Source organism: Capra hircus, chromosome 3, assembly GCF_001704415.2.
Source record: "Capra hircus breed San Clemente chromosome 3, ASM170441v1, whole genome shotgun sequence".
In the NCBI taxonomy this organism is placed as follows: domain Eukaryota; kingdom Metazoa; phylum Chordata; class Mammalia; order Artiodactyla; family Bovidae; genus Capra; species Capra hircus.
Window position 1 is genome coordinate 110,311,280 of NC_030810.1, and position 14,658 is coordinate 110,325,937.

At 51.9% G+C, this 14,658-nt stretch overlaps 1 protein-coding gene across 1 annotated transcript in view; it reads right to left on the reverse strand.

The window, feature by feature from the left end:
- Positions 1-9,943, reverse strand: part of KCNJ10 (potassium voltage-gated channel subfamily J member 10) — a 36,251-nt gene extending 26,308 nt beyond the window's left edge. Inside the window, exon 1 of the mRNA XM_005677234.3 lies at positions 9,718-9,943. The gene's annotated coding sequence lies outside the window, so the exon portion shown is untranslated. The remainder of the gene's footprint in view (positions 1-9,717) is intronic.

Genomic DNA, 14,658 nt, shown 5'->3' on the forward strand with positions numbered 1-14,658 from the left:
AGGTTTCACGCATGAGAAACAATCCCTGACCCTCATACAGAGAAACCCAGGGAAGGCCTCCTGTCGCCCTGGGAGGGAATCTCTCCGTCCTTCCCCAGCTATCCACTTATTCCTCATCCACAGTCCTTGTTTGAGTAGAAGTTTGGGGGCAGGGTGGCATGAAGATACTGACTAGATGCAGAACTAGATTCAGAGGTGGCTTCCCCCTATCCCTCCTCTGAGCCAGAGTGCTGCTGGAGGGGCTGAAGATTTTGGCCAGGCCCCCTTCTCCAACGGGGAGCACTGGAAGGGGCACTTGGAGACGGAAGAACCAGAGAATAAAGACGGGGCAGAGGGTTCATGCATGGAGGAAGACGGATGAATCATGCAGCTGAAGCTGAATCTGGTAGCGAGCCGGGGAGCATCCAAGAGGAGCAGTGGCGTAAGCAATAGAAGGGGCCTACTGGTAAAGATTTCGCCAGCAATGCAGGAGACCTGGGTATGGTCCCAGGTCTGAGCCACCAGGGAAGCCCATGAATACTGGAGTGGGTAGACAATCCCTTCTCCAGGGGATTTTCCTGACCCAGGAATCAAACCGGGGTCTCCTGCATTGCAGGCAAATTCTCTACCAGCTGAGCTACCAGGAAAGCCCATAGATCCTTATACAGACATAGGATATTAACAGGGAAGGTCAGAATCAGGTGTCATGGACTTAAAATCAATACAGATCTCAATCCCTAAACCCTAGCCCAGAAGGCCATGTGGCTTCTCTCTCCAGTGATCCCGTCAGCAGCGGGGAGTGGGGCTCATGGGAAGGCAGGAAATGAAAGGAGGTAGACTCACTCTGCCCAGAGGCAGTCAGAGGTCAAGGTGACCTTTCAAAGTTCTTTCTAGACTGAGAATCCCATTTAGGCTTTTTTCCCCCCTCTACCACCCATCCCAATATGCCCTGACTCTTCCCAACAAAGATGGGCAAAAGATAGCTCTGATAAAATTCCACATGGAGTAGGTCATCTGAGGAAGTCAAGAGGCAGAGACTGGGCGTGTGTGTGTGTGTGTGTGTGTGTGTGTGTGTGTACTCAGCCCCATCAGTCATTTCCGACTCTGCGACCCTATGGACTGTAGCCTGCCAGACTCCTCAGTCCATGGGATTTTCCAAGCAAGAATACTGGAGTGGGTTACCATGCCCTCCTCCAGGGAATCTTCCTGCCGCAGGGATAGAACCCGAGTCTCCTGGGTCTCCTGCATTGCAGGTGGATTCTTTACCACCAAGCCAACCAGAAAGCCCCTAGGCAGATAGTGACCAACACCCCCGGCCGCCCACCGAAAAAAAAACCAACAGAAAAACATCAAGCAGCGAGAAACCCCCATTCCAGAATAGAGTCCAGTCTTGCCAACTGGATATATCATGTCAGCTGGTCAGAGCCTTCCGGTAAAATGGGAACATAGTAACGCTGCCGTCTACCTCACAGGGTTGTAAGAGGCTGTGACCTGGAGTGCACTGGGCGGGTGCAGAGGTGGTCGCCCTGGGGCTGGGCTGGGGCAGGCTTGGGGTTCATCTTCCCCACACTCTCCATTCAGTATCTGGCTGAGCCCTGGGGCCGGGGGTCCTGGGCCCACAACACCTCTCTGTGGGCGGTGAGACGGGGCGGGGGGGCGGGGGGGGTGGCGGCGAGGGGGAGCCTGGTCAGAGTTCCGCGGAGGCGGTGTCTGTGGTTAACAGGTAAGCAGGAGCGGTCTGGAGCAGTGGGACATTTCCCGCCTCAGGGCTACATTCTTGAAGTCACAAGTGCAAACTTGTTATAACCTGTGTTGGAGCAGCAGGGGGCAGCGAGGGCATGGTGGGGGGCGGGGGCACCGGCGCTGAGCTGCCCGAGGCTGGTGGAAGGGGCGCAAAGGGGGTGGAGGGCAGGTGTGCAGGTGCATATATGCAAGTGAGGGGTGGGTCGGTGCGCCTGAGTCGGCCTGCTGGGTCCAGGCGCCTCCTGCGCTCAGACGTGCGGACGAGAGCGTGTGTGGGGCCGCATACAAGAGCGTGCGCCTGTGTGTCTCTGCATATATGAGCCTTGTGGTGGGAGGGGGAGGAGAGGCGGGCAGCCACCAGCCGCGGTGGCTGAGCCTGTGGAGCCAAGGAGTGGGCAGGCTGCGTGCCCCTTCCCCTGGCCGGCCTCATGGAACCTGAATTCCAAGTCCGTCCACAGACTGCCCGGCCCCGCCCCACTGGGAGCCGGGGCCACTCCCTGCCGGGTGCCCATCTCCCCAGCCTGCCCAGAGAAGGGGGGGTCGCCTCCTGCCCATCACCCTGGCCTTGGGCTCATTCCCCCGCCCTCACTGGGCCCTCTGGACACTGGGGTGGGTGGGGGTGGTGGGGGGGAGGCTCTGAAAGCAGGTGACTGTTTGGGGGAACTCGGGGACAGAGCCCCCATTGTGCCCGCCCCGGAGCCGCCTCAATGGAGCTCCCGGGCACAAAGGGGCTTTGACAATGGGCAGGACATTAGTATGCAGGGCCAGCCCCTCGGCCCTCTCCCTGTCCCACAGCCCAGGGGAGGCAGGGGGAGGAGGGGCGCTGCTGCCAGCCTCGTGGGTGGAGGCAGGGGATGGGGCAGGGCTGAGGCTGTAGAGATCTTAGCCCCCAAGGGCTCCCCTGGGGGCACTGCCCAGGAGACAGGGAAGGAGACTAGACCAGGGCCCCCAAACCTGCCACTTGTCAGGGCTCTCCAAGTGGAAAAAGCCAGGGGGACTGGGAGGAGGAGGGGCAGTGCTGTGGGAGACCAGGCTCCTTCCTCCCAGGCTGGACTCCTAAAGAAGCACGTGGGCTGTCTGAGCCCACCCACTTTTTGGCCTCAGTTTTCCCATCTATTCAAGGGAACTGTGTGGGTGGGAGAGGCAAAACCAAGCAATAGGGACCAAGGTCTCAAACCTCAGCCTGCCATGTCTCAGAGTCGCCAGGCTGCATGTGGGTCCTGACCGTCCAGAATCCTTCTGCTCAGGGTGTGTGCCTGGAGTTCGGGGTGTTTAGGCTTCAGACAAGGTAGTGCCTGCGGCTCAGCCCAGGGGGATTTGGCTGATAGACGAAGAGCCGGAACTAGCTCCCCTCCACCCCTGCCCCCCCCCCACCATATGTTTGTGTGTCTCCCCCATCGGCCTCATCCCCTTCCCCAGGCTGTGGGAAGAGGCTTCTCCTCCTGGCCAGGGACCCCCACCCCCATCCCTCCACCTCAACCAGCACCTTCAGGACCACCCCTGGCTTCCCAAGGTGCACTGCCTGTAGCACCACAGGACAAAGGGCAGGGTTGGAGCAACGCGGAAAGGCACCCCAGGGCTGGGAGACTGAGAGGGAGTGATGCTCGAGAAAGGGCTGCAGGCAGACAGCAGGGAAGGGACAGGAAAGCGACCACGGAGAAGCAGTGTCACTGGTTACAGACATCCTCTGCCCTGGGTCAGGAACCCACAGGAGAGAGGGTTGGGCCCACTTTACAGAAGTGCCTCCCGCAAGGAACAATGGAAAACCTGGGCTGAGGAATGTCTTCTCCTGGCTTGCTTTCTCCTTTTGCAGTTGCTGTTGATGTCAGGAGGTCCTCCCTGCTACCCGCCTTCTGCTCTGCCCTTAGCCATGGATGGCACACTTGGGATTGCTGGGGGAAAGGTAAGGTCTGCTCCCCTCTCTGAGCATCTTGAGTTTTCTCCCTCCACTGAAACAGTCTGATGGGGAGCGTGCAGGACTAAGAATTAGGACTCCTGGGTTCAGGCCCAACAACCCTGTTAACTTTTTCTAGGACCTCACACAAATCACTTTTTCTGTCTGGTTCAAGAAGCCCATATCTGCAACATGGGAAAGGCCAATTCTGCATCACCCTGCCTTCTGGGCCCATGGGCGGGGGATTCAGGGACAAGGCTCTGGGATTTACTAAGAGCTCATATTATTCAGCATTATGTTAGGCCCTTTTCTAGCCTTACATCATCTAATTCTCAACAATTCTAAAAACTAGACACTATTTAAAAGTTCCATTTTATAGACGAGACAACTGAAGCCCAGAGATGTTAATAATTTGCCCAGGCTTGTACAACTAGCGAGTGGTAGAACTGAGATTCAAGCTCAAGCAGGTAGTCTGTCTCCAGAGCCCACATGATGAATCACTACCCCATGCAGCCTCCCTAGTGAAAATATTCAGAAGACCATGGGCAGCTGGGAGCAATCAGCCAGGATATTCAGATCACTGAGGGCTTTTCCAAACCTATCTTCATAATAATACTAATATGTCATTTGCTTTTTATTTTTTCACTTTCATTTTCTCCTGGGAGTTCAGTAGAATTTGCCAGAATCAATGTGATATTGTAACATATTGAATGCAGAAGCAGATATGAGATACCAACTATCTTCTGTTAAGCCAGATATCACACAGATTTGAGAGAGTGAGACAGTGCCACTTAATAAATTTTGTTTGTTTTTAAATATAGCTATCTTTCATTAAAAATATGTCATTAAAGTTGACATCCAAAACAGGTTGATTGTTATTTTTGAATGAATTAATACATATTTTAAGTTTGCTTTCCTTTCTAACCTATCAGCAGATGTAATCCACGTGAACAAAACTCAATAAATTTCAAGATGTGAAGGGAGTCCTGAAATCAACAAGTGTGAGGGCCACCGTTTTAGACTCAGACATCCTTACCTTCTCTTGCTGTTGCCTGTGTTTTGTTTTTTTTTTTTAAGCAGATCAACTAGGGAGATTTGGATGTGGGGAAAAGGTCTTGGGGTTGGAACTAGGATGAGGGCTGAAGCTGAGTATATAATGCTAAAAGGTCAGGCCTACCCCCACTTGAGAACTATCTCCAATGTCTCCTAGCCTGCAAGCTCCCGCCCAGAAGTATGCTCAAGACCACGGGCCTGTCTCAGGCTGGACTCTGGTCTCCGCCCCTTTCACAATCCAGATACCCACTGACAAGTCCAGCATCAGGCAGGGGCAGACCTTCCTGGTGAGGAGAGAAAATTTCTGTGGATACCCGTGTGGATTTTTGTGTTTGGGCCAGCAATGCTTAATCTGCTTCCTGTAATCTTAGGATGAAACTGTCTCCACAGAATGGGGAGCTTGGTAGGAGATAAATGTCTCTGGCAGTTCCCAGGAGAATTGGATAATAGGGCCTTATGTATACCCTAGTCTGGGCTTCCCAGGTGGCACTAATGGATAGAACCTGCCTGCCAATGCAGGAGATATAAGAAATGCAGGTTCGATCCCTAGGTCAGGAAGATCTCCTGGAGGAGGGCATGGCAACCCACTCTAGTATTCTTGACAGAGTTGGACATGACTGAAGTGACTTAGCATGCACGAATGTGCACCCTAGTCTAGGACACTCCTAAGTTTCTAAAGCCTTAAAAGTCAAGATCCTCCCCCAGAATTAGCAACCAGAAAGACTTTTTCCCTAGAATCGAGCTGGTCAGTAGGCACTCTGTGCCCTGGGGTAGAGGGATTCAGGGAGGGAAAAGATGTGCTTGCTTCAGGGAGTCCACAGTCTGACAGGGGTGTAGGCCCCTTCCTAGAAGAGCTCCCATTATTGAAGGAGACAGGATGTCCCCTCCAATATTACCACTGCCCAGGTTGTCCTGGGCAAAGTCACAGACACAAAGGACAAGGGACAGGCAGGATGCTGACAAGAAGGGGTACAAGATGATAGAGCAGATAGGGAAATAGGAGGATGGAGATTTGCAGGAGGGGCAAGGTTAAGATCCATAGGCCTGTGTGAGGGCCCAGGGTAGAAGGGTGTGGCTCAGGGATTGCCGTGGGATATGCTCCCCCAGTACAAAGTCTGAATAGATTGGGGTCCCTAAAGAGGGGGTGCTGGAGGGGATAGGAGAAAGGCTTATATAAAGCAGCTTGAAGACTGTGATTGGGAACTTTAGTCTGAAAACCGATAGAGATGTCTGGGTAGGAAAGGGGCAAGGTAAAACTGATGCTTCATGATGACAATTCCAGTGCTGAGTCCATGAAGTAAAGGGAGAGAATCAAGGAGAAAGAAAGGCGGGAGTCAGGACAGTCCTAAGGAGGCTGCTATGGGCACCCAGGCTAACGGGATGGACAGGCTGATCGGGGGGCAGGGAAGAGGCTGGCTCACACACCTGAAAGGAGTTGTGGGGGGTGGGGGGAAATGGGCAGGGAGGGGACAGGCAGGGCCATGGAGGGACCAGGGTGAGATGAGGGGACAGAAAGAAGCTGCCATCTTTGGCTGGAAGAAATAAGTTGCCCAGAATGGGGAAAGACACTCTTTTAGGGAAGCTCACCAGCTCAGTTACATTTGTCATATCTGAGCTGAACACAAGACATCTGCTAGGTGGAAACTTATGGAGTGAAAGGGCCAGGAACATGGAGACCCAGGCTCTGGCTGTGGCCAGACTGTTGGAATGAAGACAGGAAGCTTATCTTAAACAACTTGATAATTCTCCCACCCTTCCAAAGTCTAGAAGGGTGGAGAGCTAGAGACCCAGGACAGACCTCAGAAAAAGCCCCAGGGAAGGGCTGTGGCAGGCCCAGGAGCCAGGCAAGATGATGGAGCAGAGAGTCACGTATCGGGGGGAACCAGGACAGCCAACAATGCACTTTTTAGTTTCACTTGCTGAGCACCATTCCAAGCCCTTTACAAATACTGACTCTGTTAATCCATAACTATAGCTTTTAGCCCCATTGTAAGGATGAGGGAATGTGCAGCTACGAAGCGGCAGAAGATAGACTGTAAACCCAGGAAGTCCGACGCCAAGGCTGTGTTCCTAACTGCTATGCCTCTGCCTCTCAGGCAACAGAAATGCACCCTGGGATGCACTGCGGGTCGCACCTTCCTTCCAGAAGAGGCCTCTTGACCTGTTACAGTAATCCGTGCATTTCTCTTGAGTTTCCCAGCTCCCCTCACAAGCCTTAATGATGGGCTTTTTTTGTTTGTTTCGGAGCTTTTTTTGTTTTTGCTAGAGTCCACAGGGTGATCTCCCCCTCTTTTCCAAACTCCATTTCAGATCTCTTTCCTTCTATGGACATGCTTCCTGAAATCTAGCCTAAGTCCTTCAAGTTGCAGCCCCAACCCTTTCCCCAGGTCTTCTGCCATTGGCCACATCCACTCCTTCAATACTACACCTTTTCAGGGACGTGAAGTGCTAATTAAGCCCTCTCAAGCCCATGCTTCTGCAGGCTCCTTCTCCAGGCCACCATTTCAGTTCTCACTTCCCTCCTGCATTCCACAGCCAACCCCTCCCTTCTCCCCACCACCTCAAATCCAGCTTCCAGCTGGCTGACACCCACGGGAGGGTTTTTCCCATAATCCCTTTCTCTCTGCCCTTTCAAGGTTCTGATGGGAGGAGGGGATGAAGAGGGACCACGCAGATCCACAGTCTCCATGAAAATGGAGGCAACACCTATTATAAGCTTGGATGAAGGGACAAAAGCATTGAACTCAGCCTGTGGAAGAGAAGGGGTGATGTGATAAACTCAGAAAGCTCTGATTCCCAAGAGGTGCCCCTTCCAACCACCTTCACTGGGTGCTAAACAGTTGGATTCCAGATCTCCCATCTTTCTAATCTTTCTGCAGTTTCATCTTAACAGTGTGCCTTGGACTCTCCCTTCTCTCTGCCCCTTCCAGGGCCTCACCACCATCCTGGACAACTTGGCCTCAACCCGGACCGTAGCACTGACCAGTCAGGCAAAAGAAGAATCTAGGTTGGCTGGGGAGGGGATTGAGAGTGGAAGTTTCTTCATTCTGTCCTAAATAACCCTTGGCAGGAAAGCTGAGGGGCTCTATGGCCCAACATCTCTTTCCCTCCCCACCAATGCCAGGGGGTTCACCCTACCTTCCATCTTGTGTGCAGAAACCAAACATTTTACTAAAAGGTGCAAGAGGCCATTTCTCCTTTTTGTAGAAGTGGGTCTTTCTGCCTGACTCACTCCCCCACCCAGAGCCCTAAACCCCTTATTCCATCAATCCCAGCATGGCCCCAGAGGACTTCATTTAAGCTCACCCAGATCCAAGTGTCCTGGCCTTTCTGGTCCCTAGGGAGGACTGGGGAAGGAGGCCCCTGGGTCTTATGCCATGCCCTTCCCTTCTAGCCCAAACCAGTGTGCACAGAGGTACAGGTGCAGAGATGGGGCACCCACCATCCAGTGGGGCACAGAGACGAGGTGGGAGATGCCAAGGGCCTGACAACTAACCCTCCCACACAAGCAGACATGTCCACAGACTGCATGTGGGGCAATGTTGGGGAGAAAGATTTTTTCCCCCAGAGTAGGGGGCAGCAGTGGGATTTCGCATTGAACCACACAAGGGATGAGACCATAACCCTGCCCCCCAACCCCCCCTGTCATTGCCATTTGATATCCACTGAGACAAGTTGGCTGCTCTGCTCAGGGTGGAGGGTGGGGGGATGACTCAGAAAACAGCAGCTCCTTTCAGGACCTAGGTTGGCAAGGGCTTTGGGAGGCTGGACTGGCCCAGATCACCCCCAACACCCCCTCTCTCCCTCCCGCGCCACCACCACCAAAGGACTGGAGGGCGGTGAAAAGGAGTTGGCACTGCCTGGGCCATGCCTATTGCCTCTGTGGACCAGCCCTGGCCCCCCTCCTTGGCATGATGCCTTCCCTCCCCTCCTCCCTCATTTCCTCCTCCCTGAAGAACTAACTATAAACCAGGACACCTGGTTCCTTCTACACTTGGTCCCTAGTACCCAGCTTTTACTATGAGGAATTAATAAGCCTGCTCCTCAGCACAGGATGGTGCCCACCATCATGGCAGGAACATAGAACAGAAATCCTTGGAGATTAGGGAGACAGTTTCAAGATGAAACTAAATGGAACTCAGTGGCAGCTGCTGGTCTCTCCTCAAACCGGTTTCCTGATAGCCACCCCAAGCCCCCCACCTTATTCCTAAACAAGCGTCACTCCTCACAGGACACCAAATCTCTCACCATCTCCTTCCCACCCAGAAATGCCTAAAGCAGTCCTGGTGGGGAAAAAAAATTCAAGCACCACAACCAAGGCAGACAGGCTAAAAATCTTTAGCCAGAATGTGTATCGATAAGCAAAGCATCAGGCTTTAAGTCTAGGCCTCCTTGGGGTCCAAATTTGTATTGGCTTCTTCACCACCCCACTTTCCCAACTGTCTCACCTTGCAGTGGGGAGGGGGTTATTAACGGGGAGGCATGTCTTGAAATGGGAGGCAAGTTGGAGTGGAGGGAAGAAATTAAGTGGGCAGGGGGTCCCAGTTATACCAAGCTACTACATCTCCCTAATCTGAGCTGAATAATACGAGCAGTAGTTACACATACAGCTTTCTTCCCCTGTGTGAATTATGTGTGGGTGTCACTATGTGTCACAGCATGGGGAGGGGGAAAGGGGCTGGGCATGGGAGTGGGAGTAACCTGATGATCCTGGGAAAAGGGGGCGCTGTCTGGAGTGCCTGTGGTGCGTGCATGGTTATCTGCGGTAGTTACTGCATTAGTTGGAAAGCTGTGATGCAACTGCAGGTCTGCCCAATAGGAAGGAGTATTAGGAAAGCCCCTTCCTGGGCTGAAAGCGCTGAGGTGACCAGCTTAGGTAAATTTCCCTTCTTGGAGAGCCCTTCCCAGACGCCCAAGGTGGAAGGCTAAGGAATCGGACCGTACCACTGAGGGACCCAGGGACTGGGGGCCCCGGTATCTCTGAAGAGTGAGGTAAACAGGACCCCGGCCTAGGCGGCAGCACTCTTTCATTAGGGCCAGGGTCTTACCTTGGGTCCAGGGTGGAGTGGCCCCTCGGATGGGCAGCGGGACAGACGGACGGATGGGGCGGGCAGGCGTGAGGAACGGAGCTGTGCGACCGGCAGGGCCAGGACTCTTAAACCCGGAGCTGGGATCAGATAAGGGCTGGTCCAGGGGCCGGGGCTGGGGTCGGGCCGGCCGGGGGCAGAGCTGGGCCGGGCCGGGCCGCCCCCTCCCTCCGCAGCGCAGAGCCAAACTTTGCGTGAATGGAGGGACCTGGAGGGGCCGGGCGGGCGGGGGCGGGGGGCTCCGGACAGGCCAATGGGAACGTGGAGCGCCAGGCCCGAGCCGCCGGGATTGGAGGGGCCTGGGCAGGGGGCGGGGCGTGTGGAGCAACGAAGCGGAGCCCCAGACAGCTGCAGGAACAGGGCAGAGAGCAACACCCAAAGACAGAGACCCAGACAGACTCAGGAGAAAGAGATGGAGAGACGATAGGCGAAGCGATGGAAGCCGAGCTGGCAAGGTGACAGAGGAAAAGAGAAGGAAGAAAAAGGAGGCGGTCGTGTCAGGGATGGGGAACAGAAGCGGGAGCTGGCGGGGGCGGGCCTGGGGCCGAGTTAATGAGGTGGAAATGAATTCAGCACCCGCCCAGTGGCCCGACAGGCAGCGCCGAAGGGGCGGGCTCCGGGGGCTCCGGGGTTATATCCCTCGCCACCATCTCCACGCTGTTTGCCGTTTTCTAAGCGCTGAGTGAGGTCCTGCGAACTGCGCAGACATCATTCCCACCTGCAGTGGCTTGGTCTAAGAGGGGGCAGAACACGCAGCCCTAGTGCCTGGGAGGTGCTAGAGGCTGCAGAAAGGGAAAGAGCACTCTACTTAGGAGGTCTTAGGTGGGAGGACAGACTTCCGATAAGGTCCCTAAAGAATGCAGAGGATTCAGGTACTAGGAGATGATGGGGAGGGAATTTAAGGCAGAGAAAACTGCATTCAACAGTTCTGGGAGGACAGGAAAATGCCAGTAGGCTTGGGAAAGAAACAGCAGCAAAGTGGTCCATTGGACTGGAATATAGAGTGGTGGTTCTCAACCTTATCATCACAAGGGACTTACTTGATTATCTGAATCCATGTTTTGAGAGGTTTTTCTCCACAATCTACCATTCTAGGCATGTATTAAGTAAGAGAACATTTACTTCCCCGTTTCTATACATCATAGATATTTAACTGCTACTGCTACTGCTGCTAAGTCGCTTCAGTCGTGTCCGACTCTGTGTGACCCCATAGACGGAAGCCCACTAGGTTCCTCTGTCTCTGGGATTATCCAGGCAAGAATACTGGAGTGGGGTGCCATTGCCTTCTCCAATGCATGAAAGTGAAAAGTGAAAGTGAAGTCGCTCAATCGTGCCGATTCTTAGCGACCCCATGGACTGCAGCCTACCAGGCTCCTCCGTCCATGGGAGTTTCCAGGCAAGAGTACTGGAGTGGGGTGCCATTGCCTTCTCCGAGATATTTAACTACTAATCAGTAAACCGTATTATCATATTGAGTTGATAAACATCTTGGGGGGAGAAAAGGAAAGAAACTTGAAATTTTAGCTTAGTTCAACTGCTAAACGCCCTATGATGGATAAATGTCCATTCAAACATTTGGGCATGGGGGCAGAGGGGGTTGTACTGGGCTGAAGGTTAGCGCCACAGGTACAGTGATTGTGGTGGGGGAAGACCTGGACCAAATATAGAGCTGTGCCCATTCACGGTCAGCTCTGAAGGCGATGGAGAGCTATGAAGGTGTCTTGAGCAGGGGGCAGACAAAGCTAGAGCAGAATTTTAGGGAGGTTAATCTGGACGTGAGCAGAATGGTGATTCAAGAGGGAATCTGGCAGCAATCCTAGACTCTTCCTGAGCAAAAAGGTGGGTCAGGAGGGAAGCTGGCAACAATTCTAGGCTTTTCCTGAACAAAAAGGTGACTCAAGATGAAACCTGGCAGCAATCCTAGACTCTTTCTTCGCCTCCCTTATCTAAGCACTGCATCTATTTTCTAAATCCCCTAAATCCCGCTCCCTTCCTCCCTAGCGCATCATCCTGCCAGTGGTCCAGGACCCCATCACATCTCACAGGATTACTGCAGCAGCCTTCCAACACCTACCTTTAGTCATTCTCCACTCTAATAATCCTTCGAATCATGAAGTCTTTCTTTTAAAAAGAAACACCAGTGCCTCTGAAACACAAATCTGACTGTTTCACTTCCCAATTTGTTTTCAATGACTGCCCATTGTCTACAAATCAAGTCCAAATTCATAACCATGGAACAGAAGGCCTCTGGTGACCTGGACCACTCCAGTCTCATCTTCTTCCGCTGCCCCTACATCCCAACCTACAGTTTCCTCCTCCGACACTCAAGGTTTAATCTTATGTTCTCTTTCCCTGTCCTGCCACTGGAGCTTTCATGGCGTACATGGCTTAAATGTTTCCTGAGTTATACCCAGATCTCTGTCTTCAGTCTTAGGCTGTCTTTAGAGGGTTACCTCCACAATTCCAGTTCCTTGCTGGGGATTTCCAGTCTTAACTGGACAGGCACCAAATTAAACACATCATCTTCCACCCCAAGTGTGACACTCCTCATGACTTCCGTGACTTCTCATGGCTTACTCTGTGTTTCTCCTGGTCAATCAGATTAAAAAGTTAGAAGTCATCTTCATTCTCACCCTTACCCTGTGCTCCATCCATCGGCATGTCAACTAAATTCTGTCATGTCTCCCTTTGGCCTATTTCTCTAGGATATTCTTTTTCATTCCATGGCCACTTTTAGGGTCAGGATGGTCCCTAGCAGCCCAGGACCTTGACCCGCCCTTCACCTTTCCCTCCAGTCTCAAAGGAAGAGGCATGTATTCACCATGTCACTCCTTGTGTCCTTGGATCAAAACCCCAAACTGGTGGCCCTTGCTAACAGGTCACAACCCAAAGTCGCTAGCTTGACGCTTAGAGTACTCCTCTGAGGGGTTAGGGGAGGAAGAGTCAAAGGGCAGAAGCAGAAAGAGATACCTAGTGGTGAAGAAGTCTCTGGAGAAGTTCCTTACAAAAGGTCTTCACTTCTGTGTAATTCAGAAAAGTCATTCACGGAAACTCAAGGTGTGGCAGGACAGGACAGTTAGAAGCACTTAGATGTTCTAGAAGAGCAGGTGTGTGGAGACTGTAGAAAGTGCACAGATAACCTGAATGGCATTGTTAAGTTTTCCATTTTAAAATAGCGATTTAAATAAAAGTTTTGTTCTTTCTATGTTTTATACAATTATAGAGATATATATTATGTATATTGCTTTTGCATAGTCAGTTTTTAATTTTTGTCTTGTTACAAAAGAGAAGTCTCAAAACAGTCACTAGGAGACCAATATGGAATCAATAGTACAGGCATAGGAAATTCATATGTGTGAGTGTTCACTATGCAAGATACACATATTACTTGAGATGGGAAAACGGAGAGGTTCGGCAGCTCACCTATGGTAACAGAGCAGAAAGTGTTAGATTTGGAGTTTGAATCCACGTATGTTGGACTCCAAAGTTTGTCTCAAGGTAATACTAGAGTGAATTTGCGTGGTTGAAACATAAACTCGTCATTATGAGCACACGTTGGCATGAAAAATTTGCCAGGGTTGCAATGTCCAGTGTTTCCCAATTTGGGGAACCGCCATCCTTTGAGGACCTCCCCCCCCACCCCATTCTTCACTTTAGCAAATTCTATCTTTCTTATTTTCAATGACTCCTTTCCGACTCACTCCTTCCAGCTTTGGCTTCATCTCTTCCTTTATCTCATCCGTAGTAGAGCAGGGGCTTCCTCAGAGCACAGAGGGCAGCAGAGATGAGAAACCTGTTTGGGGAGGAGAGTCCACAAGTGGGCAGCAGTATAAGGGGCTCCTGCTGGGAAAGGCCAGTGGAGAGAGGACAGGGAACCTTTGGGTTGGGAGGCATGAGGAGGCTCAGAGCAGACAACACTTCACAGTCAGGGGTGCCACCTAGAAATAGCAGAGACATTGACAATGCTCACCACAGGATGCCAAGGGGCACTTTAGTGTTCAGGCCCCATAAGGCTGAACAATTTCCATTAGTAGCAGGGTGCCTACTAGCTGGATAATTCAGACCACAGAGGAGAAAGCCAAGAGAGGGACTGAGCCTTCCCCCTGCCCCCCGCAGTCACTAATGGATCCATTATTTAGATATACCACTTCCTTTCAGTAAATGAGATATCCACAAACTCACACTTACAAGTTACGGGATGCTTAATCACACTACCGAAGTGTTCGTCCCAGAATTTCTGTAACTAGGCGGTTCCTCTTGTGTGGCTCAGTCGTTGAGTTGTGTCTCTACTATGCGGCACCGTGGACTGCAGCACTCCAGGCTCCTCTGTCCTCCGCTGGCTCCTGGAATGTACTCAAACTCCTGTCCATTGAGTCAGTGATGCTATCTAGCCGTCTCATCCTCTGCCACTCCCCTCTCCTTTTGCCTTCAATCTTTCCTAACATCAGGGTCTTTTCCAACGAGTTGGCTCTTCACATCAGGTGGCCAAAGTATTGGAGCTTTGACTTCAGCATCAGTCCTTCCAATGAATATTCAGGATTGATTTCCTTTAGGAATGACTGGATTGATCTCCTTGTTGTCCAGGGGACTCTCAAGAGTCCTCTACAGCACCACAGTTTGAAAGCATGAAGTCTTCAACACTCTGCCTTCTTTATGGTCCAACTCACATCCATACATAACTACTGGAAAAACCATAGCTTTGACTATACAGACCTTTGTTGGCAAAGTGATGTCTCTACTTTTTAATACACTGTCTAGGTTTGTTGTAGCTTTCCTACTAAGGAGCGAGAGTCTTTTAATTTCATGGATGCAATCACCATTCACAATGGAAACAGTAGAAGACTTATTTGGTTGGGCTCCAAAATCACTGCAGATGGTGACTGCAGCCATGAAATTAAAAGA